Source organism: Myotis myotis, unplaced genomic scaffold (genome assembly GCF_014108235.1).
Source record: "Myotis myotis isolate mMyoMyo1 unplaced genomic scaffold, mMyoMyo1.p scaffold_m19_p_5, whole genome shotgun sequence".
Taxonomy (NCBI): Eukaryota; Metazoa; Chordata; class Mammalia; order Chiroptera; family Vespertilionidae; genus Myotis; species Myotis myotis.
The window spans coordinates 59,218,844-59,245,493 of record NW_023416357.1 but is presented as its reverse complement, the minus strand read 5'-3'; the positions used below and the strand labels follow the sequence as shown (position 1 = coordinate 59,245,493).

Here is a 26,650-nt window from a genome sequence, read left to right as displayed (position 1 = left end):
AAAGAGAAAGAATACTAGACAGGCAAGCCAACAAATGTTCCCTACTGCAGTGACATTCTTAATTGGGTATGGTGACAGAGATCATTTATGAGCACTGTTTTTTGTTGTTTTTTTTATTTTTATTTTTTCAAAGAGAACTCAGAGGCCATGATGGTCTTCCAGGCCCAGGGACCCCAACATCCCAATGGTCACTCTATTCCAGTGGCCAATCATGTACTAGTGATCATTTGCCCAGCCCTAGGTGGATGTTTCATCACACGTGGCCAGAGCAGCCCCAGTTAACCGAATAAGGGCTGGTCTCGGGCAAGCATCAAGCAGAAAAGGTGAAGGGAAGCCACCAAAGCCACTGCCCCTCTGCCTAGAGCCAGGGGCAGCCACTCATCTTCAGGAGAGGGAGAGGGAGGATCCTGGCTGTAGCTTGTGGTCCCAGATGGCGGTGCCCCCAGGTCTGAGCCCACCTTGTCTCTAGCCAGAAGTTCCCTCTATCGCCGTTGCTGCTGACATCGACCAATCAGGTTGAGAGTCAGGGATGCTGCAGGAACCCCCAGAAAGAAGCCAGCCAGTCCAGCCCCCACAGTGTGGGCCCGGCTTGAGGGGCTCTGCTGGCTGCCCCATGCCAAGCTATAAGCTGCTACCACATGGGCTGCCCCACCCTCTTGACATCCACAAGCATAAGCACCCATGGCCCCTGGGGTTACCACCACCTCTAGCCCATCCCTCCGGGTGGTAAAAGCAGTCACTCCACTGGGCTGGTGCCACACACAGGATGCCCAGGCTGAGCTTGGGGAACATGGCAAGACCACGTGCGCAGCTGTAGCCACAGGAACTTCAAACACTACTGGGTGTTCTCCAGGCTCTTTAGGACACAAAGAAGAGACATCCGCTGACTCTATGTCTTGGACCAGCCCTCCATGCTTCCCAGCATGGGCCACACACACAGCTAGCTGGAAGCTCCAGGCACAGCGTCTTGGGCCAGGATGCACTCTGGGCAGCTCTGGAGATGTCCACAGTTGGTTGTGTTCATTTGTGTTACCTCAGTACGCGAGCCAACCAGGAGCCAGCTTTGATACAATTTCATATTCTCAACTGGCTGTGGCTCTGGGAATAAGGCCAGATCCTCAAGGATGCTGAGCTTGGCTCCAATCCGCACAGCTCTGTGGAGGCGTCCATCCTCTGTCCCCAGGTAGAGCACATCATACTCTCCCTGGGAGGCTGGCCACCCTGCGGGTAAAATAGATAGTACAGCCTAATTATTAATGCTTCTCCTGTTCATGTTCAAACTTCATTACATGTTAGGTAGTTCAAAAATAAAAACTGCCCTGCTGGGTGTGACTCAGGGGTTGAGTGTCGATCCAGGAGGTGGCAGGTTCTATTCTGTTTGGGGTACATGCCTGGCTTTCGGGCTTGATCCCCAGAGCGGGCCGTGCAGGAGGCAGCAAATCAATGATTCTCTCATCATTGATGTTTCTATCTCTCCCTCTCTCCCTCTCCCTTCCTCTCTAAATTCAATAACAAATACATTTTTTAAAATAATAACAAATAAAAACTACCTCAATGTGACCAATTAGACTTACAAATCTTATAGGCAAATGGCACTAAAGGAATGGTTTGACAATTGCAATGGTCTTGAGTGGCAGAAATGTATAATAAAGTTGTCATAACAGAAGTTTAATGATTCTGATTGGTGTTCACTGTAGAAAACAAAATGCTGACATGAAACTGATGATAGCTGTCAGGTTGCACAAAATGAAGGTAATTCCTCAGAGCAGCAAGTCTCCTTTAAAATTTATTTGTGGCTAACTTAAAACAAATAAATAATTATTAAATAAAATCATTTTATTTTAAAAATGGATTTTTAAAGCCTGTGGTTTTATCTGTATATTGATAGATCTGATTTATCTTCCAGGTATAAATGTTATAGCTTTAAGTATATAATATTTACTAAATACATTGAGCAAACCTTTTCAGAGAAGATTTGATACCTAGGTCATCTCAATTAATACAGGAACCTCATAGCACTGTTATCTTTAAACTACATTTGAGGAAATCCATGGAAACATTGTATAGAACTGATAAATAATGGAGTTAAAATAGATTAATGTCTACCTTCATGTTTTTAATCACTATAATATATTACCTCTCATTCAAAGATTCTTATTAAATGAATGGATTAATGATTACTGAGAATCAACCCTACTATTCTGCCATGGCTGACTGAAAAAAAAGTTAAAATTAGAAAGAAACCAAAATGGATATTAGTTCACTTAAAAAGAAGACAGAGAAACCAGCCCTTTCATATTTTATGAATGTAATATTAATTAGTCAAAATCTTTAGGATAATGTGAGGCTATTTTTGTAGAGCAAGACACATGTTTCTTTTTTTATTTTTTTAATTCTTTATTGTTTAAAATATTACATATAGTATTACATATATCTCCTTTTCTCCCATTGATCTCTCCCCAGCCACTCGCACCCCACAGCACATGCCATCACCCCCCTAGTGTCTATGTCCATTAGTTATGCTTATATGCATGCATACAAGCCCTTTGGTTGATCTCTTACCCCCACTCCCTGCCTTCCCTCTGTTTGATGCTTCTCTGTCTCTGGGTCTGTTTTTTTCATCTGTTTATGTTCATTATATTCCACACATGAGTGAGATTATGTGATATTTATCTTTTTCTGACTGGCTTATTTCACTTAGCATAATGTTCTCCATGTCCATCCATGCTGTTGCAAATGATGAGTTCTTTCTTTTTTACAGTAGTGTAGCATTTCATTGTGTAGATGTACCACAGTTTTTTAATCCACTCATCTGCTGATGGGCACTTAGGCTGATTCCAAATCTTAGCTATTGCAAATTGTGCTGCTATGAACGTAAGGGTGCATATGTCCTTTCTGATTGGTGTCTCTAGTTTCTTGGGATATATTCCTAGAAGTGGGATCACTGAGTCAAATAGAAGTTCCATTTTTTATTTTTTGATGAAACTCCATACTGTCTTCCACAGTGGCTGCACCAGTCTGCGTTCTCACCAGCAGTGCATGAAGGTTCCTTTTTCTCCACATCCTCTCCAGCACTTGTCATTTGTTGATGATAGCCATTCTGACAGGTGTGACATTGTCATTTTGATTTGCATCTCTCAGATAATTAGTGACTTTGAGCGTGTTTTCACATATCTCTTGCCTTCTGTAGGTCCACTTCCGAAAAGTAAGACATGTTTCTGGGAGAAAGTTTTGATCTACTAGATCTACTAGAAGCATAGTGTTTGATTTAAACACACACACACACACACACACACACACACACACACACACACACCACTCTAGTATGTGCTGTCAATTCAATATATACATTTAATATTTAATTTTTTTCTTGAGGCAAGAGTCAAATGTACGGTAACCTACATGAATTTCTTTTCTTTCACCAAATGTCACTTACTGCTTGTCCTTTGATATTTCAGGAACAATGCCATTTGACAGTGCTGCTGAATCAGTGTCTGCTTTGGTTGAATACTCAGCTGTTTTTATGAGGTGTGACACATAGCTACCTGACACCTGGCAATATGTGGTTACTTTTTCCTGAATGTCACTGACTTTCCAAACAAACACTTGAAATAGATTGACTAATAATAGATGAGAGTGGAAGTAAAGAAGAGATAATGGATTAATGCAAAACAAAACAAAATAAAACAAAAACTATTAAGACTAATCATAGTCTCTGCAGAAGCAGAATTTTTGTCCAAAAGGTAATGAGCTTTAGACCTCAAATATCAGAATAGTCACCATATTTCAATATCCAGGAAAACCTTTTCATATGTTCATTTAAAAGCTATCTTTATGAAATTCCAACTCAATCTCAGTTAAAAGATCATTATTCATCCTAATTTGTTGGCTTCTCTCTAGATAATACTAGATGTTCCTATTTTTATCTGAGTTCTGCAATTACCTTGTGAATCAGTTATTTAAATATATTATTCACTATCAAGAACTTTATTGCCTTTCCTTTATTTTTTAAATAAATTGCTCTATTTTTGATTCTTTATCTATAATGATAAAAGCATAATATGCTAATTAGACCAGAGGTCCTTCCAGACGTCCTTCCAGACAAAGCCGCTGAGGCGGGGGCCAAAGCAGAGGGGGTCACTGTGGCAGGCAGGCAGGGGCCAAGGCAGCCACAGCAGTGGCAGGGGCCAAACCCCTTGCATGGATTTCATGTATCGAGCCTCTAGTATTATATATTTTGAGAGAAATTACAAATGAGTAGTAGCACAAGAAAAATTTTATTATACTTAAAGTTAGGTCCTTTTCCATCATCTTCTTAATATCAGGACTTTAGAATCATGCTATAAACCATTATCTTGTTAAAACTTCTCAACATTTAAGGTCTTTTCAATTTGTTCACTTCACAAAGATATGCAGAAATAAGAAAGACCCCCCCCCCCCCCCCCCCCCACGGAGCATTATCTCAATTCAGCCCTGGGCAAACTACGGCCCGTTTGAAATGAATAAAACTAAAAAAAAAAAAAAAAGAAAAGAAAGAACCCTGGAGAATTGTCTTCCAATACTCAGGGCTCTTTTTCCACTAAGTTATTCAATGAATCCCTCATTATTTTGGTGAATTCACTCCACTGCAAAGATATATTAGTATTAGGATTAGCTGTCTGCAATTAGTATTAGTATTAGCTATCTGCAATATGCTCACATACATATTCCCACATCAGTGCATTCACACTCCTTTCCCTATAGTGCCATGGATTTTTGAAGAGGACCTTAGCAATAGGTGATAATCCCAAGGATCCTGTTATGGGGGAGAGATCAACCAAAGGACTTCTATGCATGCATAAAAGCCTAACCAATGGACAGACGCCAGAGGGGTGAGGGCATGAGTGTGGGAGGGTGGGGGGACAAGGACACATTGTAATACCTTAATCAATAAAGAAAAAAAAAAAGGATAGAATTTTATCCCTCCCTCCTCCCATTTCATATATTGAGGTCCTAATGCCTCAGACGTCATAATATGACCTTATTTGCAAATAGAGTTGTTGCAGATGTAATTAGTTAACATATTAAGTGCTCTGTCAGTCACCGGTGACTGACACTATACATTCCGTCCCAAAGACAAAACAGGCTGGGCACTTAATGCATTAAGATAATCCAGTGAGACTTCAGCCATTATAAATATGGGAAATGTGGCCGAGACCGGTTTGGCTCAGTGGATAGAGCGTCGGCCTGCGGACTGAAGGGTCCCGGGTTCGATTCCGGTCGGGGGCATGTACCTGGGTTGCGGGCATATCCCCAGTGGGGGATGTGCAGGAGGCAGCTGGTCGATGTTTCTCTCTCATCGATGTTTCTGACTCTCTATCTCTCTCCCTTCCTCTCTGTAAAAAATCAATAAAATATATTAAAAAAAAAAATATGGGAAATGTGGACACAGACGTGCACAAGGGGAGCACCATGTGAAAATGAAGCCAGAGATTGCTCTGAGGCTTCAACAGCCAAAGAACGGCAAAGATGCCAGAAACCACCCGAAGTTAGGGGAGAGCCTAGGATAGATGCTCTCTCACAACCTTCAGACACCTTGGTCTTGAACTTCTAGTTTCAAAAACTGTGAGACAAACTATTTCTGTAGCTTTAGCCACTAAGTTTGTGGTATTTTTTAATAGCAGTTCTAGAAAACTAACATAGACTCACACAGACTTTTAGAAGACCTGATGCTGCCATGCAGTAACACTTGAGGGGAATCTGAAAGCCATTCTACAATCTGAGCTCATATCAGCCCCCACGATTTAGGTGGTATGGGTGAATCCTTAAACCCAGCAAGGCTGTACCTAAAGCTCAACAGCAAAAAAAGAATATCACTAATCTCAAAGGGCATTTCTAATGCTAGGATTTTAGTGCTGAAGCAACTCTTGAGACCTGAACTATCAATATTACTGACATGCCTGTCCTGAATTCTGGACCAAGTTTTCTTTGCTCTTGGCAATTGGAAAACTCAGTCTGCCACAATTCTGCCTACATCTTCCTTTGGTCTAAGCCTTGCCTTGTCCTACCATCACCCCTATCTCAACAGTGAGAGATGTAGCCTGGGTTCTAGTGATCTGCACATGAGAAAGAATGCACATGGTAGAAAACTGAGAAGGTGAGAGCAGAGCTACCCTTTCCTTCACAAAAGAACAACAGTTACTAAAGCACGAGTTCATGTGTGATGTACCCTGTATGTCCAAGTTAAAGAACTTGAACAAGAAGTTCCCTGCCTCTAGAATAATAATAGTATCTTACATCCAATTTTTTGTGCTATTTACCCCACGAGGTACTTTGCCTATGATTTCTAGTTGACCCTTATAATGACCACCATTCTCATCATCCACTGAATACCTACAGTGTGTTTGTACTGTAGTAGGTTTTAATATACTTCATTTTAATTCATATGCAGTATGAGGTCAGGCATTATTCTTCACATTTTATTGATAAAGGATACTGAGGTTCAGAGCTGTTAAATATTTACAGTGGCAGAGTAGAAATTTTGACTGACAAGAGTAATGCACTGACAATCTAGGTCATATTATAAACATAAAAATACCAAAAGGAAAAGATATAAAAAATTATATAAACAATAGAAGTCTCTATTTGCATTTCTATAGTCAAAGAGATTTATTGCCCTAGGGAACACATCAGTGACGATTAATATCTCAAATCTGAAAGTAACAGAATAATAAGACAGATTCTCTCTATATACAATATACTAAACTTTTCATGACACTGTTTTCCCACTTAAGGCTCAAAATGTCCTGTTTTATTTTCTCTCACCCTATCATCCATCTCCTTCTCTCTCCAAGCATGAGCATGGACTGAAATGCCATGAAAAACATAGGCAGAGTGTACAAGCAATACCTTCCATTGTGTGGTTCACAGCATTACTATACATTTCCTGTTGGGGTCCAGCTCCAGCAGGTCCAGAGGTTCCCAAAGGTGTGGACGGAGTCGGCGAAGAAGGAATGACATGGAAACAGCGTTCAGGTGATCAGCATAGCGAGGTTCTCTAGCCAGGTTCTGTATTTATTATCCTGTTACATCTGTATTTATACCATTGATTTTAATCCTATCCATTCTATTCCAAAGGTTAGGGCGTTTGTTAATCTAGTTCTGTTGAGTTTAATCCTATCAATTCTATTCCAAAGGTTAGGGCATTTGTTAATCTGTTGGGTTTAATCCTGTCTAGGTTAATCTCTGTGTTCCATTATAAGGGCTATTCCAAGGTCACTGCTCTACTGATAAGATACAAGGAAGTGACTGAAGGAGATTATCCTACCCAGTAAAGGTTATGTCCTCCAGCCTTGCTGCTTGCCTTCCCTGGGACTGCCCTGTGTCAGTGGGTCTCCAGGGGTACAGGCTTTGGTGCTTTCCCTGGTGGGTAGACCCTGGGGATGTGGGCCCAGCAAGTCCCAAATTTATTGCCAACAGTCTTAGTCCAAGTTCTTCATAAGTAGTACATGGTATTTCTGTAACACTAGGGGGTTTCACTGATTTATTCTCTTCCTTAGTCCTGTTAATCCCTAACTCCAGGGAAAAAATCCTCACCTGGGGAAACAACCTTTCTCGAGGAGGTGGTCTTGTTTAAAACACATAGCGCTAAGAGGAGGAGCAAATATATTAAGAACAGTATGCCATATACGCCAGGTCCCTTGAAACATATACTGTGCAAATGTTTCTTCCATGCAGCGACCGTGTCAAGCAGCAAGGATGGACCGGCTTCCGGCTATTTCCCCCCATTATTTCAGACAAGTAGGTCTTAGGCCAGGGGTGGGAAAACTTTTTGACTCAAGGGCCACAATGGGTTCTTAAACTGGACCGGAGGGCCGGAACAAAAGCATGGATGGAGTGTTTGTGTGAACTAATATAAATTCAAAGTAAACATCATTACATAAAAGGGTACGGTCTTTTTTTTTTTTTTTTAAGTTTTATTCATTTCAAACAGGCCGGATCCGGCCTGCGGGCCGTAGTTTGCCCACGGCTGTCTTAGGCCTTTACTGAAACTATAAGAACTGGTTTCTAGCCCCCAAATTGCAAAAGCCTGTTGAATTAATATAGAAATGCAATAGGCTGGCTAGATCTACTATCCTTGTGACTGTGGAAAGTGGAGTTTCCTGAAGCTCATAGGCTTAATATTACTTGCAGTAAGATGATTTCCCCAGAGATGCTGTTTTGCTATGGATTACCCTAGATTTAAGACACCATTCCCAGCAAGATTCTGGATTCATTCTACCAACACTCTTTTATAAATTCATGAATCAAAACACAGATTCAGAAATTAACAAAGGGATGAAGCAGATGATCACAATACCAAAGCCAACTTATTTTGTATTGTCATGCAGGAAAAACAATTACTCTCAATGGGAACTTAGTTTAATTTACTACTCAAATACTCAACTCTGAAGATTATTGAAACTTTGAAGGGATTATTTCTGAAGTAGTTCATTAAAAAATGTGTTGGTCCTGGCTGGTTTGGCTCAGTGGATAGAACATGGGCCTGCAGACTGAAGGGTCCCAGGTTTGATTCTGGTCAAGGGCACGTATCCTGGTTGCAGGCTCAATCCCTGGCACTGGCCAAGGCATATGCAGGAGGCAACCAATCGATGTGCCTCTCTCACATCAGTGTTTCTCTCTGTGTGTCTCTCCTTCTCCCTTCCACTCTCTCTAAAATGGAAAAATATCCTCCGGAGAGTTTTAACAACAACAACAATTTGTAATCATATATGTGTGTGTATATATAATATTTATATATACTAATGTAAATAAAATGGTCATTCCTTATCTTAGAGAAACAAATGATAAGAAGCCAATCCATTCCTTTTCTTGTGAGTAAAAGAGGGGAAAAATTTCCTCTTTTATTTGCAATAACATAAATTCAGGGATTCATATTTTTCAAAGACACTAATTGCACTTAAATTTTTTTTTGCTCTTAAGACAATAGAATAAGTGAGATCTTAGAGCAAGAACTGGAAAAAAGATGATGATTTGTATTTATGCTTTTCTTCATAACAGTTTCTTTCTTGTGCAGACAGAGAGGAACAGTAAATAAATATTTTATCAAGTCAGAAAACTGTAGGAACTGAATATTATTACCAAAGAAAAATACTAGATAAACTGAGAAAATTAAATGGAATGACATAATCTCCCTTCTGGTTATAAGTGTCTATGAATTAAATAAGTATTAAATACATAGTATTAGACATTTTGTATAAATAATTTTTGAGATAATTTGTAATTTTCTTTATTCTCACTTATCATTAATTTTCCTAATTTCTTTACTAATATGCAATTTCAAAGCAAATGTGTGTGTGTGTGTGTGTGTGTGTGTGTGTGTGTGTGTGTATTTGCATTTACAGTATGCATAAGAGCTAACAAGATAGTGCCCAAGAATGTGGGCTTCAGAGACAACTTGGATGTGAATCTTGGCTGAGCCAACTGGAAAGTTTGTGATCTTGAACAAGTGATATCACATCTCTTTGTCCAAATGTTCTCATGTGTAAAATAGATTAATAGTATTACATGGTGCTGTTCTAAGGAAAAAATGACTCAGAATGGTGGCCTCAGTAATGTACTCAGTAAACTGAGTACATTAACACTTTGGAGAGTATGGACAGTTTTAAGGGAATCACTTTTCAGATCCTGAGCTCACATGTACTGGAAAAGGGTCATGTCAGAGGTGCCAGGCCTGTTTTCCTCTCTCTTTTCACTGCTGTTCTTTTCCACATTCTACAATAAGGTATACCTTCTGTCCACCCAGGAGCTTACTGTGCTGCTTTCATTTAATATATAAATCCTCTGGCGTCTCAGAATGCGACTAAATGAAAGTGTTGTTATTGTTCAGTCAGGGGTCCTCAAACTACGGCCCGCGGGCCACATGCAAATACAAATATTGTATTTGTTCCCATTTTGTTTTTTTACTTCAAAATAAGATATGTGCAGTGTGTGTAGGAATTTGTTCATAGTTTTTTTTTAAACTATAGTCCGGCCCTCCAACGGTCTGAGGGACAGTGAACTGGCCCCCTGTTTAAAAAGTTTGAGGACCCCTGGTTCAGATAGTGAGTGCCATTAATGAGTAAAATTTTTTTTTTTTTGCAAGTCTGGTGATTTTAAGTTCTTTGCTTTCAACAAAGTAGAAGGAGGACCTAATTGAGTTTTCAGCTGATAAGTCATTGATAGGTCATTAGAAATCATTAGGGATGATAAGAACAGAGATATGTTCCATTCTTATCTACCTCTGCATGTGAACAAATTTCTTAGCTTGTTATGTATCCCTGGTCAAATTTAAAAATATTTTAAATATATGCACATTATATATACATACTTACATAAATGTACTAGATGTACTATATTAGATATATTAGTATATATCTAATTAGGGATGGTAGGTATCAAATTGCTTTATGACCTAGCCCCAGAAGGCAGGAGCCATCACTCTGGCTATAGTCACCAGAACCCATAATCAGGGGAAGATATAGATCCCAACTCTTGATGGAGAGCTGTCATTGTCACATTGTGATAGGGCTTGTTGGGTGGAATGTATTATTGGAACCATCATTGAAAAATATAAAATACCACATATTATGAAAGATAAAATCCTACAAGTTTTTTTTTTTCTACTTAGTAATGAAGTCATATCTCTGAAGTTAGTTTCCTTTTAGAAAGAAAACTCTCATTTTCTCCCTTTCTGGAGCCCTTAAGGAAGGGAAGTTTCTGGTCCTGAATTCTGGGGAGGGGAGTCGTGCTGATGGACACTCCATGTGCAGGAGCTAGATCTAAGGTCGCAGAGGATTAGAGATCCCCAAACACTTACATTAGAATGGTTTGGGTAGGGGGTCCTGGGAATAGTTATAGGAAGTGTCCAGCTCTGAGTTTTTCTTTGTTAATTCTGCCTTTTGATATCCCCAAGACTTCGGTAAAAATTTGGTTTATGTTACATTACATTGGGTTTGTTTGTTTCTTCTTTGTGTTAGGATGAACAACTGATTTGTCTAGGACTTTCTGGTTTCAGTACTTAAAGTCCCATGTTGCAGCAAACTCCTCAGACGGTGGCAAACTGGAATAGTTGGTCCCTCTAGCTAGTGTCTGTGCCTGAGGTTAATTGTTGGGGGTGAAGCGTAATAGCCTGAGGAAAGCTGTTCTCATGTCAGTTAGCAGGAACCTTCAGAAGAGGTGTGCCGCGTCCTCATTACTTGAATCAGTCAGCAATTCAGGCAGCAATAAAATGCTAAGAAAAAGAAGCTAAATCTCGGAACTAAATCTGAGAACTAAAAGTAACTTAATCTAAGAACTAAGCAGGTACCCTTTCAGTGTCACATTAGGGATTGTCTAGCTGGTCCACGGAGGTATTATCTGAGTTTCTAGGGGTGAATACCTTTGTTTGACTTGCTGTTTTCATAAGGATTGGGATATTTCGTATTTCTGTAAAGTTCGTTATTAATTATAGAAGCTGGTTCACATGGTTGTTTTCTGATAGTAATATAAATGAATTTTGTTTGAGAGATGAAATGATTTCTGCCCTGCAAAAACAATGAACCCCGAAAGTTACAGTATTATTGCCCTGAAGGATATTAATTAGTATTGTATTTAAATTAGCATTCTTTTTGAAACTAGTCTATCTATCTTGCTGGTTTCCTTATTAATGGAGTGAATAACTTTTTTTGAGTGAGCAATGTTTTTATTTTTGAAAATAATGCTTTGCCATTAAAGATTTGTAGGATGCTTTAATATTCCTCAGAAACATCCTAGTGAAGCAGGAATTTGGGGGGAACATAGGCAGGCTTAGGGTTTTTTAGAATTGGGGTCCATGGAAAAGCCCGGGGCTGCACTGGGAGAAGGTGCATTTCCATAACAGGAGGAAGCCAGGTGCGGTCACATCTCCATAAGACAAGGGAGCAGCAACAGTTGCATTTACCTAAGACAAGGCAACTGGAAGTAGCCAAGAAAGGTCTATATTTACAAAATAAAGAGAAGGAAGCCCTTCATTCTGAAGGAGAAGAAGAAAGCCCAGAGGAATAGGGGAACAATGGGGAAGGAGAGGGGAGAACCTCACCTGTCCCATGCGAGGTTCAACCTTTGAGCCCAGGAGTTACTATAGTAACCACCTCGAAAGAGAATACTGACCAATCAGAGGGGATATCAAGGCACCAGGGTCTGTAGCCTTTATAAGCCATGGGGGAGAAGAATTCTGTGGGACTCTTCCCCCTCCCTACATGGGAGTCAGTTCTGTGGGAGCCTTTTCCCCCTCCCTATGTGGGAGTCCATTTTGTGAGACTCTTTCCCTCTCCCTATGTGGGAGTCTGTACTTGTTCTTCAATAAATTTCCACCTTGGCTATACCACTTTTGGCCCGTGGATTCATTCTTCGGTCCTGGCAGACAAAGAAACCGGGTTCCAGTCCAAAAATTCGGTATCACTAGTAATTCATGAGGAAGAGAATCTAGTAAAAGCCTGGGTTTCCAATATCACCTCTCCCTCCCAGGCTTGTGGAGACAATGAATATGATGAAGAGACTGGGTGTTCCCAGAGGAGGAAGTCCTTCTGTCCCTCTTCCATCTTCACTGCCCATCCCCCCAGGCTTCCCCTCTACTTTCCCCTGCTGAAGAGCCCCTCCTTTCAGTCAATGAATTCTACTAATGCGGTGAGGTGGGGGGAAGTGCAAGTTCTTCCAAACACTCAAACCCAAATATCTATCAGTCAAACCTTCCTCTGACCAAGATGGTCTACTTAAAGCTTACTTATACCACATTATGATCCCAAAGGAGTCTTTGTTGCTTTCCTCAGCCTCACCGAAGATGCTTTTCTAGGAAGGAGTTGGAAAGGTAGAATCAGATTCAGAATCAAACTATACATATACATATATGTATGCATGTGTACTGTATATATTGTCAGGGCCCTGACAGGGAAACAGAAATCAGAGACCACTCTACAAATGTGTTTGTTTTTAAGAAGTGAATGCCAGGAATTGGTTAAATAGGTGGTTGAATGGCTGAGAAACCAGACAGAGCACAGTGAGGCACTCCAGCTATGAGCAGCCTCAGGCAGCCGCTCCCCTCCTATGGCTGCAGGGAAAGAAGGGGAGGGCAGTGTTTCTGAAGTTCATGGGCTGGTATTAAAAGGCAGACATTGGAATCATGGGGATGATGCAGCTGTTGGCAGAGAAACTGCCAAGGCAGATAGAGAAGAAAAGAAATAGTCTGGTTTCTTCCTTCTCACCTTTCCACTGGCCAAACCTATCAGGGAACAGATGACTACAAAGCCTGGGAACTGCAGCCTGCGGGCCCAGTCCTGTGAAGAGGAGAACAGAGCAGCAGAAGGGGGAAGAAGGAAATGGGACAATATTGGTGCATTATGTAGTGGGAAGAGGTCAATAGAGGCTAATTTTCTGTTTCTTCCAATTTTCAGGTTCATTGGCCTTTAGATTTCTTATCTTGCTACTAGGAGATGTAAAGAAAAGTATTTTTACTATTTGCTCCAGGACCTTGAATCAGGTCAAAAACTTTCCAAGAATACAAAGGATTGTTCTGAATTTCTTGAAATTACCTGTATTTGCCGATAGTTAACTTGGTCAAGCTAAGTAAAGGTCACTCTCTCAACTCCTGCATTTTACTTTAATACTTTTTTCACTCTCTCTTTTGCTTGGTCTCCCAAAGATATTTTCTCAAGTATTGACTCATTTCTACACCCCTCAGAAATAGAGACCTTTTACCATTGATTCCACTTCCTCTAATTCAATTGCTGTTCCGTTTCACACATCCACATGGAAACTACTGGGTTTTGTGGTAATACTAATTACTCCCCCTTTTTGCCTTTTAGTTCTGCATAGATTTAAAAAGTAGATATGGAAGTGAGGTTAGGAGAAAATATCAATTGTATTGCCAGAAAAGGTAGATCAAAGAGCACAACAGAAAATAGAAGGTGAAATATACTCCTTGCTTCTTCCCACTGAATCAAACTTACATGTTGTCATAGATAAACAGATAAGCTCCAGGCCAGGGTCCCATATGCTCAGTGTCTTCTCTACACTTTCACAACTTGATAAATCAAATTGGGGGACATTCACATATAAGGTACAGAGAGTGACCAGAAGTTAGCCCCAATGTTCCTTTCTGGAGAATATAGGAGAAGGTCGCTCTGTGAAAATGAGAGAAGAAAGATAATGGATGTTCCCACCAGTCAAATTACTTCCTATATAAAATGTCAATCAATCTGCTAAAACTTAATTGTGGGCCAGGTTAGCTCCATTGGTTATCAACTTGTATAAAATCAACCCCTGCCTTAAAAACTTACAAATCAGATGTTCCTTTATACAACAAATTTAAAATCCCGATTAAAAGAGTTTAAATTTAAAAAAAATCTTTAAAACTTTACAATTATGCAATGTTATAAAAGTTAACACCATATATTAACAAATCAACAAATGACAAGTGCTAATGAGGATGTGGAGGAAAGGGAACCCTAGTGCACTGCTGGTGGGAATGCAGACTGACAGTCATTATGGAAAACAGTATGGAGTTTCCTCAAAAAATAAAATATGGAACTGCCATTTGACGCAGTGATCCCATTTCTAGGAATATATCCTAAGAAACTGAAACACCAATCAGAAAGAATGTATGCATCCCTATGTTCATAGAAGTGCAATTTATAATAGCTAAGATCTGGAAATAGCCCAAGTGCCCATCAGTGGATGAGTGGATAAAAAAAGCTGTGGTACATTTACACCATGGAATACTATGCAGCAGTAAAAAAAAAAAAAAAGAAAAAAAAGGGATCTCTTACCCTTTGAGACAGCATAGAGGGACCTGGAGAATATTATGCTAAGCAAAATAAGCCAGTTAGAGAAAGACAAGTATCTCATGATCTCACTCATATGTGGAATCTAATGAACAGAATAAACTGATGGACAAAATAGATCCAGAGGCATATAAGAATGGAACACACCGTGGAATCTGAGAGGGAAGGCGGGTGTGGGTGGGAAGAGATCAATCAAAGAACTTGTATACATATATGCATAGCCCATGGACACAGACAATAGGGTGGGGAAGGCTAGTAGGGGTCCAAGGGGGGGAAAAGAGGAACATATGTAATACTTTCAACAATAAAGATTTAATTTTTTAAAAAGTTAACACAATGTAAGAAAAATACACTGTTGTACACTGAATATAATCAATAACTCCAATTCAACTTTCAAAGTACTGGAAGCACGATTAGGAACATTAAAGCATTTTGTGGTTGAAAATAATTGAAAGTATTTTCCTGAAAGGAAAGGTGTGTAACAGTGTAACAGCATGTGAAGTCTATTTTAATTCTAAATCCATATCTTTTAAATTTAATATTTTAAGAAATGAAAGTATATGTCCACTAGATGGCAGCAGATGAAATCTTTTAACAGTACCTCTGCTAAAGGAGAAGGGAAAGGAAGTCCCTGCTTGCAGTTAAGTCTTCAGGGGGAGCTAGGAATGTAGACAGAGACCAGGACTTGCAAAATGCAGTGGTAAATCAGATAAATCATCATTCAAATTATGATTACAGACCATTTATATTGGTCTCCTAAAGTCAAACTCTTTTAACACCAATTCCTTTGGACTTCTATGTTCTAAGATAATACTACAGACAAACTGATCCAACAGTAACTGTCCACAGTCTTACAAGTTCTGAAAATACAATCACTGACTGTGACAGAGACTGGCCTAAATTACAAATTCTTATCAATATTTTCCAAAACCACCTCGTGGTTAACTCTAACACCCCAACCCTTTACAGTAACCTTCCTTAAGTCCCTTCTTTGGTATTCATTCTCTCTTGAATTAGACTTGTAGAGTTGTTCCTGATGGTATCAGCTGATGAGCTTTAATACATCAATGAAACATGCTATTTTTAAACTTATCAAGGAATTATTTTCATAATTGCATATATTGAAATAAATGTACTTCAGGTACTATAAGTCAAATGTGATCAGTGCATCAAATATACATACAAAGACTCTCTCATCGTTGACTAAACTTATTTATTTGTTTTAATCCTCACCCAAGGATGTTTTTCCATTGATTTTTAGAGAGAGTGGAAGAGAGAGGCAAAGACGGAGAGAAATATCGATGTGACTGAAACACATCGTTTGGTTGCCTTCTGCAGGATCCTGACCAGAGCCCTGGCCAGGAGGAGCTTGCGTCCGAGGTACTTGCTCTTGACTGGAATTGAACCAGGGAGCGTTCAGTCCATAGGCCGATGCTCTATCCACTAAGCCAAACTGACTAGGGCCTTAACTAAACTTTAGATGAGCTCCCCTGAGCCCTCTTTTCAACAGTCTAAGCCAGTGGTTCTCAACCTTCTGGCCCTTTAAATACAGTTCCTCATGTTGTGACCCAACCATAAAATTATTTTCGTTGCTACTTCATAACTGTAATGTTGCTACTGTTATGAATTGTAATGTATGCAGGATGGTCTTAGGCAACCCCTGTGAAAGGGTCGTTCGACCCCTGTGAAAGGGTCGCGACCCACAGGTTGAGAACCGCTGGCTCTAAGCCAGTCTTAGCAATGAACCCTGCTAAGTCATCACCCTTAGTACCTGATCAAGTTTCTCATTCTCCCCTTTGATGTATAAGTTGTTGGCCTATCTTTAGCAAGAATCCTGTTAGCAAGAATTTCTCTACTCTTGATATCTATTCTTAGTAATTTTTCATCTACTAATACCCTCAACCTGCTTTTGGCTATAAATCCCCATTTATCTTTATTGTATTTGGAATTAAGTACAATTTCTCACTCCTATTGCAATCATCTTAAAGAAAGTCTTATTTAGTATTTGAACAACAGTGAGAATACTTTCTTAGTTATAATACATGTTTATTTTTTAAATTTTTACTTGTTTTTAAAACTTTAACATGTGATCTAACAATCATTCTGAATGGGTTTAAACCCGAATTTATTTTTAAAGTGCATTATCTCTAACATGAATACATTTCTAAAGATCTTCTTCACCATTTATCTTTTCGTTTTTTTATAATTAAATCTTTATTGTTCAGATTGTTACATTTGTTCCTCTTTTTTCCCCCCCATAACTCCCCTCCTTCCAGTTCCCACCCCACCCTCCGCCCTCACTCCCTACCCACTGTCCTCATCCATAGGTGCATGATTTTTGTCCAGTCTCTTCCCGCATCTCCCACACCCCTTTCCCCCCCAAGAATAGTCAGTCCATTCCCTTTCTATGTCCCTGATTCTATTATAATCAACAGTTCATTCTGTTCATCAGATTATTCATTCACTTGATTCTTAGATTCACTTGTTGATAGATGCATATTTGTTGTTCATAATTTGTATCTTTACCTTTTTCTTCTTCTTCCTCTTCTTAAAGGATACCTTTCAGCATTTCATATAATACTGGTTTGGTGGTGATGAACTCCTTTAGCTTTTCCTTATCTGTGAAGCTCTTTATCTGACCTTCAATTCTGAATGATAGCTTTGCTGGATAAAGTAGTCTTGGTTGTAGGTTCTTGGTATTCATCACTTTGAATATTTCTTGCCACTCCCTTCTGGCCTGCAAAGTTTCTGTTGAGAAATCAGCTGACAGTCGTATGGGTACTCCCTTGTAGGTAACTGAGTTTCTTTCTCTTGCTGCTTTTAGGATTCTCTCTTTGTCTTTTGCTCTTGGCATTTTAATTATGATGTGTCTTGGTGTGGTCCTCTTTGGATTCCTTTTGTTTGGGGTTCTCTGCGCTTCCTGGACTTGTAAGTCTATTTCTTTCACCAGGTGGGGGAAGTTTTCTGTCATTATTTCTTCAAATAGGTTTTCAATATCTTGCTCTCTCTCATCTTCTGGCACCCCTATAATTCTGATGTTGGTACACTTGAAGCTGTCCCAGAGGCTCCTTACACTATCTTCGTATTTTCAGATTCTTTTTTCATTTTGCTTTTCCGGTTGGGTGTTTTTTGCTTCTTCGCATTTCAAATCATTGACTTGATTCTTGCGCTCCTCTGGTCTGCTGTTGGGAGTCTGTATAATATTCTTTATTTCAGTTGGTGTATGCTTAGTTTCTAGTTGGTTCTTTATCATAGCATCGAGGGTCTCATTAGATTTTTTGTAGATCTCATTAAGTTTATCAGCGGCTTCTAGACAGTTCTTGAGAGCCCTTAAAAGTGTGGTTCTGAACTCTATATCCTCCATGGACAATTTTGTCCTGTTTCTTTGTCTCCGCATTTTTTATGCTTCCTTGGTGCACCCCCTAGTGGTCTTTGTGTGCAGTCTTGTTGTAGTTAAGCCTTGATTGTTGTAGTTGATACTGGGGGGATTTGACCTCCAGGCCAACTGGCTGTGAGAATCAGCTGTGTCTGCAGTGGGAAAACTTCTGTCCTCTGGGGAGGTGCTAATCTAACCTTTGCCTGAGGCTATCCGGCAAATGGCTCTGTGCAGGGCTTGGGCGGGGCGTGTCACACGGGATCAAACAGGGCGGGCGGAGGGAGCAGTTATGGCTGCTCTCAGTCCTGTCCCCAGAGGCTCTGCCTCTCAGAGTCCCAGCAACCGCTGCAAACCTCGGAGAGAAAGCTGCCCTCGCATTCTGACCGATGCCAGACAGTCCCGCTTCTCCCGTTTGAGTCTGGGTCCCTAGAGACTCGCCCAGAACTGGAGCTCAGGGCCTGAGCCTCCCTCCCGATTGAAAACGACAACCGCGCCCTCAGCCACCAGCCCACTCTGTGCGCACCTCCGCACCTTTGTATTTTCCGCACTGCGCCTCCTCTGAGCCTCAGTATGCTGTTCTCTTTCCTTCTAGTTGAAGAATTTCCCCTCAGCCAGCCTTCCTGTGGGTCTGGGTGATGTCCATTACGTCTTTCAGTTGTATTTTTGAAGTGGTTGTTTGAGGCAGCAAACTCCGGTGTTTACCTATGCCGCCATCTTGGTTCTACCATTTATCTTTTCATTCAGCTGTTTTTTGCTTCATTTATTAACCACCTAAATGATCTTCCAGTATCCCAACTCCAATACACTCAATCACATTGCACACTGAAATCCTAAACTTCCTACCTAACTAGTAAATATAACTTTATGTTTATTTCAACATCACACATTAATAATCAAAAGGCCTCAGCTCTCCCAGATGCTTCTGGGTGGCCCTATTTCTGCAAAGATGTCAATTAGGGAGTCATTCCTGAGCATCTACATATTGTTTATCTTTTATTCCAGCTCCTTCCCTTTCAAAGCAGTTTGTTATCTGTAAAGGTATTTCAGGAAGCTCTAAAACTCATTGTGGCAGCTTTTACCTTTCTTTCTAAGTGTTTTAAATTTATCTCTATTGTACCTTACAGCAAACATTGATTTAGATTGTTATGCTTCTTGCAAACATTATTACTTATTTAAATTCTACCAGCTCACTAAGGATAATCTCAATGTTGCTCTCTCTATATAGCCTTTTGTGAGAACATCTGCTAATATAATTCCCTCCTCAATTTATTCAATTTCTACCTATTGGTTGAGGGACTAACTTGTAGAAGGCTACACATAGTAGGTACTTTTTTAATATAAAAGTTTATTATTCTAATAAGTTGATAAATAATTATCTTTTTTGAGTATCTACTATAATCTAGGAACTGTGCTAGACATTTTTACTATATTACTTCTAATCCTCACAATACCTTTCAAATAGTTTATTATTATCCTTATTTTACAAATGAGGAACTAAGGGTCAGAATGTGTAAAAGACTTACCCCAGATCACATAATAACTAAGCAGAAGAGCTGGATCCAAACTCTACATTTTATTCACTCTACATGATGCTTCCTTCATGCTCCCCCCATTTTATTTTCCTCTGGTTTTAAAATTACTTGCATTTTATTTATCTAGTGGGTTAGACTTCTAATCTCAATAAATTAATCTCAGTAAACTTTCCTCTTGGTAAGCCAAAAAACAAAGTTAAATAAAAAGCCTGTAATCATTGAAAAAAGTAGTACTTATAGCACCCTTATTTAAAATATGTTTTTTTGCAGTAAATTGCAGTCATTTTAGCTTAGAACTTGCAGATCTTGCTTTTTTGGTGTGGAATATGTAATGCTTGACTACATAATTACAGGAGGCAGCATATTAAAAACTTCAGCAAAAGTAACTACTCTCACGCAGTGAGGAAGCAAGCATAATTTACCAGTCCAGGTAAGCAAACAAGGGCCATTTATTAAAGGCACACCGTTCTATATTCCTTATTGTTGAGGTCATCCCCATATTAAACTACATTAATGTGTACCATTATGTTGTTTATCTGCTTTATTGACTCATTTGTTAAAGAAAGTTACATGAATTATCCTCCATAAGTTACTTTAGTGAGTAGTTCTTCCTACATACATGTTTAGCTGAAATTGATATTATGTGGAGGGTATTTAACAGGATCTCTTACACATTTATTGTTTAAAATTGTTTTGTATTTTCTAGAAGATAACAAGTGACTATTACATAAAATTTCAATATAGGCATTGAAATATAGCTACCAATTAAAACACTCCCTGATAAATTTGATCTGTCTTTCGGGAAAATACTCTACATATTATGATCTTCAGTTAAGTATTTTCAGGGCAAAAACTGAAAACAAGCCAATACCATCTGTATGGAAATGGTTAAATAAATTAGAGTTAATTCATTCAATGGAATTCAATACAGACATTGTTTCTTCATATAAAGATAGCCCACATGGATTGTTGAGTGTGATGTTAGCTAAGGTTAAACTTGCAAGGCAAACAAAGATCCACTATTTCTTTTTAAATATTTAGACTGCAATTCTTATAGCTGGATGGCAACATCCTGTATTATATAAGAAAAACCCTGTGGTCAGACATTTCTCCACTTGAATAAATGCTAATATTTTAAAAAGACACAGCTAAGTTATTAAGCTTTGCTTAAAAAAATAAATTTATTATAGAAATGGGAAAACATAATTTTTTTTTATTTTTTATTTTTTAAATATATTTTATTGATTTTTTACAGAGAGGAAAGGAGAGGGATAGAGTTAGAAACATCAATGACAGAGAAACATCGATCAGCTGCCTCCTGCACACCCCCTACTGGGGATGTGCCTGCAACCAAGGTACATGCCCTTGACTGGAATCGAACCTGGGACCTTTCAGTCCGCAGGCCAACGCTCTATCCACTGAGCCAAACCGGTTAGGGCGGAAAACATAATTTTATAGTAAAATGTAAAATATATGGAGGCGCACTCTCCCTCCTGGAGCACTTCATATGCCATGCCTTTCCTGCCCCGCTCCTCCCTCTCAGGGTTCCCAGGAGACTTGCAACCAGGGGAGCAGTGAGCAGCAGCAACTCATCTCTGGCTAACCCCTTGAACCTGTCCCCAAGGCCCCCTTTTTTCAGGCTTCTCAGTGAGCCAAAGCAGTCCAGCCTAGGCTCTCCTGTTACACCAAGGCATCAGTTAATTAATAGCTAAAAAAATTATTAATTATGTGATTTAGGAAATTTTAGCCCCCAAATAACATTTATTTAACTTTTTAGAACTGATAGGAACTTCAGTAATTAATTGCATACTCCTTTATGGTAGCCACCATATGGCTACAAATGTGGCTATAGTGTGCTTGAAATGTGAACAGACCAGTGAATCAGAAATGAGTAAAATGTTAAATATCCACTATGATGATTGATAGAGAGTAAGTACACAACAAATTGCATTTTTCTTTTTCACTTCCTCTTTTTTTTCTAAAAATCCAACAAGTTATCCTAGATTCTAGAAATGGAGACATACACTAACAAAGCAGTTTACCTTCTAGGATCTTAGTGTTGTAAATAATGAACTCTATTTTAAACTAGAAATGCAAACAGTAAACATTGGAGAAAAACTGTGGTTATTTTGTTGATATATTTTTTATTTTTAAATCTAAATTATTTAACATTTTTATTTTAAAATTTATTTTAAATAAAAATTATATTTTTGTATTTTTAATTCATTTTCATTTATATTGTCACCTTCATAACAAACATATGAAACAGGGTAGGGAGAACCTCCATTTTATAAATAAGGATTCTTGACTTGAAAGAGTTTAAGTGACTTGCCCAAGACATTTAGTTAATAAATAGAGAGGTAAATCTGGAGCATGGTCTCAGATTACACAGGTGGTACATTTTGTATTTATAATAATTACTTCTTTCTACTAGATTAAATATATTATTTGAATACAGTGTGATATTTAGTTGAAGCACATATTATCTTTAAAGATTTTGACATTTATTTACTATTATGTAATTCAGTTCAAGATTTGAAGGGGACGAAGAACAGACTGTTTTGCTTTTTAAATGTTTCTTTTAACTAGTTTTAAATTTATAAAAGTTACACTTAATTTATTATGCAATAAAAATTGTGGAAAAAAAAAAGTTGTGAAAAAAATTACACAGAAACATGAAATAGACTTTTGCCCAAATGTGTAATTCTCTGTACTAACTCATGAACAGGTTTCCTTTTTTTAAAACTTATGTTTGTAAGCCAAGACTCTATAATAAAAATATGCTCTTAATCATAGGGAAAGTGCTTCCAAATCACTAGCTAAAAATCCTCTCTCAAGAGAAACCAGTTTTACTTGCATGGTAACTACTGTTAATGTTCTGTTTGAGTGGCCCTAACTTGTGATATTTATTTTTATAATTACCATTGAGAAATAGAACAAATAAAATGGAGTCACTGTGGTCAAGCTACTAAATTACTAACTTCAAGTGAGTTGAGGCATAAGGAAATTATTATCCTTGTTTTAACTGACTCTGGGAACTTAAACCTTGAAACTTTTCAATCCTGCATCGGTACTTGGATGTGCATCAGTGTGTGTGTGTTAATGCCTTGACATAGATCAGACCTCCAGTTAGCCATTCTGAATGACCTCAAGAAGAAATGCTTCGTTATCTAGGCCATCAGACATCTGGTGAATACTTATCTTGGACCACCAATCCAGGGGCTGTGAATATAGAACTGATTCTTTTCAAGAATGTTCTTTTTACTATAAAATTCTCAGACATTTGGAACACTCTCAGTATTGCTTAGATGTGTTTCTAGTTTGCAAACCCTAAGACCCTTGAATAAATCTTTGTCATTTATTTATAGCTATAGTCTCCTGACTCTTTTTGAGTATGTTCAGTCAACATCATTATTACACATTTGAAATCACAGAATAGTTTTTTAGAACCAAATACAAAATATCAGGAAATGATCAGTTATTACATGAAAAAAAGTAGAAGTACAAAAATATCTTAATTCAAAACCGTAATTCTACAACTTTGAAAAAGTTATGAAGGATGGAAAATAAAATGGTACTTATTCTCAAAATAAGGAAAGATGAGAAAGATCTTACTAGTTTATCTCAAAACTCATTGAACCAAGAATGAGATCTTTCTGTTTAAATTTTAGTTTAGCCTGGCCAGTGTGGCTCATTGGTTGAGTGTAAACTTGTGAGCCAGGAGGTCATGGTTTGATTGCCAGTCAGGGCATATGCCTGGGTTGCGGGCTCAATCCCCAGTGTGGGGTGTGCAGGAGGCATCTATCAATTATTCTCTCTCATCATTGATGTTTCTATCTCTCCCTTTCCCTTCCTCCCTGAAATCAATAGAAATATATTTTTTAAAAATTTGTTCTATTAAAGAATTCACTTTTGTGACTAGCCTATGTCTATGCTATTCCTTTGATGAGAGAGAGAATGGGAAAAGCTCCTTAACAAAATATCTACTTGGGAATTTCGATATAATAAAGATACATTTGACATCTCTTAAAGTAATCTGCACAGCCACTGAATTCTTCTTGATCTTCTGGAGCTTAATGGCTAGAGTCCCTCCAAAGATTACTATTGTCAAATGAAAAATTATCCTGAAAAGGCAGAGGGAAGAAGAAAGGGAAGGAAAGAGGGAGGGAAACTTGGCAGCATCAGTGGGGAAATTAAAAAATCATAATTATTGGATCTCACAAACCAGAGACTCTGAATTAATTGAGCTGGTGTGTGACCTGGTATTGTGACTTTTATAAGCATCAAAAATATTTTTAATATGAAGTCAAAGTTACGTATTTATGGTTTATCTGGTGAACTAAAGGAGACTGTAGAATTGTTGGAAATTTACTGAGGTTTATAAGGTCCCAATCAATTATGAGCCAACAAAAAAGTGAGTATATCATTAATATTCATTAGTAAATATCATTCCCAACACATGCAATGGATCAAGAAAGGATGAAATGAAAGGCCAAATTGGCAGTCAGTATTTCACCAGCAATGTTGTCAAAAGTGAGCTCCCACTTATGATTTACTTTGTATAGGTTCTCAACTACTAACCATCTCTACACTAACATTGGTCAGTTATTATTACTTTCTGAGGAAAGGAAAGAAAAGAATGCAGTAGTGAAGGAAATTTGAAGAGCAGAAGAATCTGCTCAAAATATTGAATATTAAAATGTATCTGATAGCCTCATGAACAAATTGTGATTTATTAAACATCTATCCTGCCATTTGCACTGTGCTAGAAGCCTCTCTTGCCATCATAGAGCCTGCATTATTTCCATGATACTTTAGTTTTGTCACCACAGCTAATACTTGCACTAGTAATATATCAACAACTATTTGAAGTGTTTCTCCAACATATTAAATTCCCTTTCAGCACCTTACAGTTATCCACTTATTCCCACTAGATGTTTAATAAAAGTCTGTCTACCTGTCATGAACAACACTGGCAAAAACTTTGAGAGATAGGAAGTTAAAAATGAATAATCCTGTATAATAAAAGGCTAATATGCAAATAGACAGAACGGTGGAACAACCGAACAACCAGTTGCTATGACGTGCAATGACCACCAGGGGCACGTGCAGAACATGGCAGGCGTTGGCAGCAGACAGCAGTACATGGAACATGGTGGGCATTGGCCGTGGTGGGATGGTGGAGCAGGTGAGCAGGAGTGCCAGACCAAGGCAGGGCACTGGTCACCGTCATTGGGGTGAGCCTCTAGTGGTTACTGAAAATTCTTTGCTCTCACGTGCTGCAGTCCCGCCTGGCACTCGCACCTGCTGCCGGCACCAGCCCTGCTCACACCCGCTGCTGATACTGGAGCCACCGCTCACACCTGCTGTCAGTTTAACAGCAGTTAAACTGATTGCTTGACACTGTCAGCAGGTGCAAGCGGCAGCTGTCTACCCTGATCGCCCCCCAGGGCTTCTCCACCTCCCCCTGCTCCTGAGGGGTAATCGAGGCCAGAAGCCGCCTCTTGCACTTGCTGCTGGCGCTGGAGCCGCTGCTCGCACCCACTGCCAGCGCCTGATACTGGTCCTGATCGCTTGGTGAAATCAGTGGGTGTGAGCGGCGGCTGCTGGCCCCCATCACCAGTGAGGTAATTCTCCATCTCACCCTGCTCCTGAGGGGCAATTGGGGCAGAAGCCACCACTTACACCCACTGACGGCGCCATCGCTGCTCACACCCGCTGCTGGCGCCAGCCCCAATCGCTCCACACCATCAGCAGGTGCAAGCGGGGCCAGTGCCATCAGCTCATGGGAGTGGCGGCGGGAGCGGGGCTGTCGGTAGACAGGAGACCAGGAGCCGCAGTGGGAGGGATTGGGCAGGGGCAGGGAGGTGGGCTGAGACCCGCCCCTGTGCCCACCACAGCCTTGCAGCCCACAGTTCCTTTCAAGGTGCACAAATTTGTGCCCTGGGCCCCTAGTATTTTAATAAAATATGCAAAGGAAACACTATGAATTAAAAAATTGCTGTTTAAAAATACTAATTTAGTTTCATAACCTAAAACCTAAAGGGGAATTGTGTCTAGATACTGAGTTGCAGTAGTTTCAAGTCTGCAGAACATCAATTAGTTTGTTGAATCATTTGATTAAGAAACCTTTAGAGAAAGAAAAATATTCTAGGCTTGTGCTTTTCATTTATGATTCCCTTTGTACAAGTTTTTAACTAATAACCATCTCTAAAATAACATTGGCTAGTTATTGTTACAGTAAATGTGTGTGTGTTCCAATCATACACACACATACATGCACATAAATATGCAAACATATATGTATATTATGACTGTATATCTGTGTACTGAATCACAGTGTAAGATATATTTTATTGTAGGTGTGGTTAAAATTTTTTAACATGCCAGACTAGGGAAAATTATATGCTCTCCTAGTTTTCTGCAAGAACAGAATTTTATTGAGTTATTAAAGTGAAATCTTTACATGTAAACAGTTTCATTCTACATTCAATTATCTTTATAGTTTGGAAATAATAGGAATATAACGATGAGAACTCTTGTATTGATTTTCTTAGGCAGTATTATGGACATATTTAGGAAGAGTAATATCTTGGGTTTAAAAAATGTTTTTAATCCTCACCCAAGAACATGTTTTTATTGATTTTTATTTTGGAGAAAGAGGAAGGGAGAGGGATTGACGTCAATGTGAAAAAGAAACATAGATCAGTTTCAGTTGCCTCAAGTACACACTCTAACTGGGGATTGAACCCAAAACCTGGGTATGTGTCTTGACCTGGGATCCAGCTGGTGACTCTTTGGTGCATGGGACAACACTCATCCAACTGAGCTATGCCAGCCAGGGCGCCAAATGCATTCTTTATTAAGGAGCGTGTTCTTGCCCAGTCAAATGGCAAAGATTCCCCTTGTTTCTGAAGTTCCTAGGG

General features: G+C 39.2%; 1 pseudogene; it reads right to left on the bottom strand.

Moving 5' to 3' along the window:
* Nucleotides 1–237: 237 nt before the first annotated feature.
* Nucleotides 238–25,363, bottom strand: LOC118656042 (annotated as a pseudogene).
* Between the last annotated feature and the right edge of the window lie 1,287 nt (nt 25,364–26,650).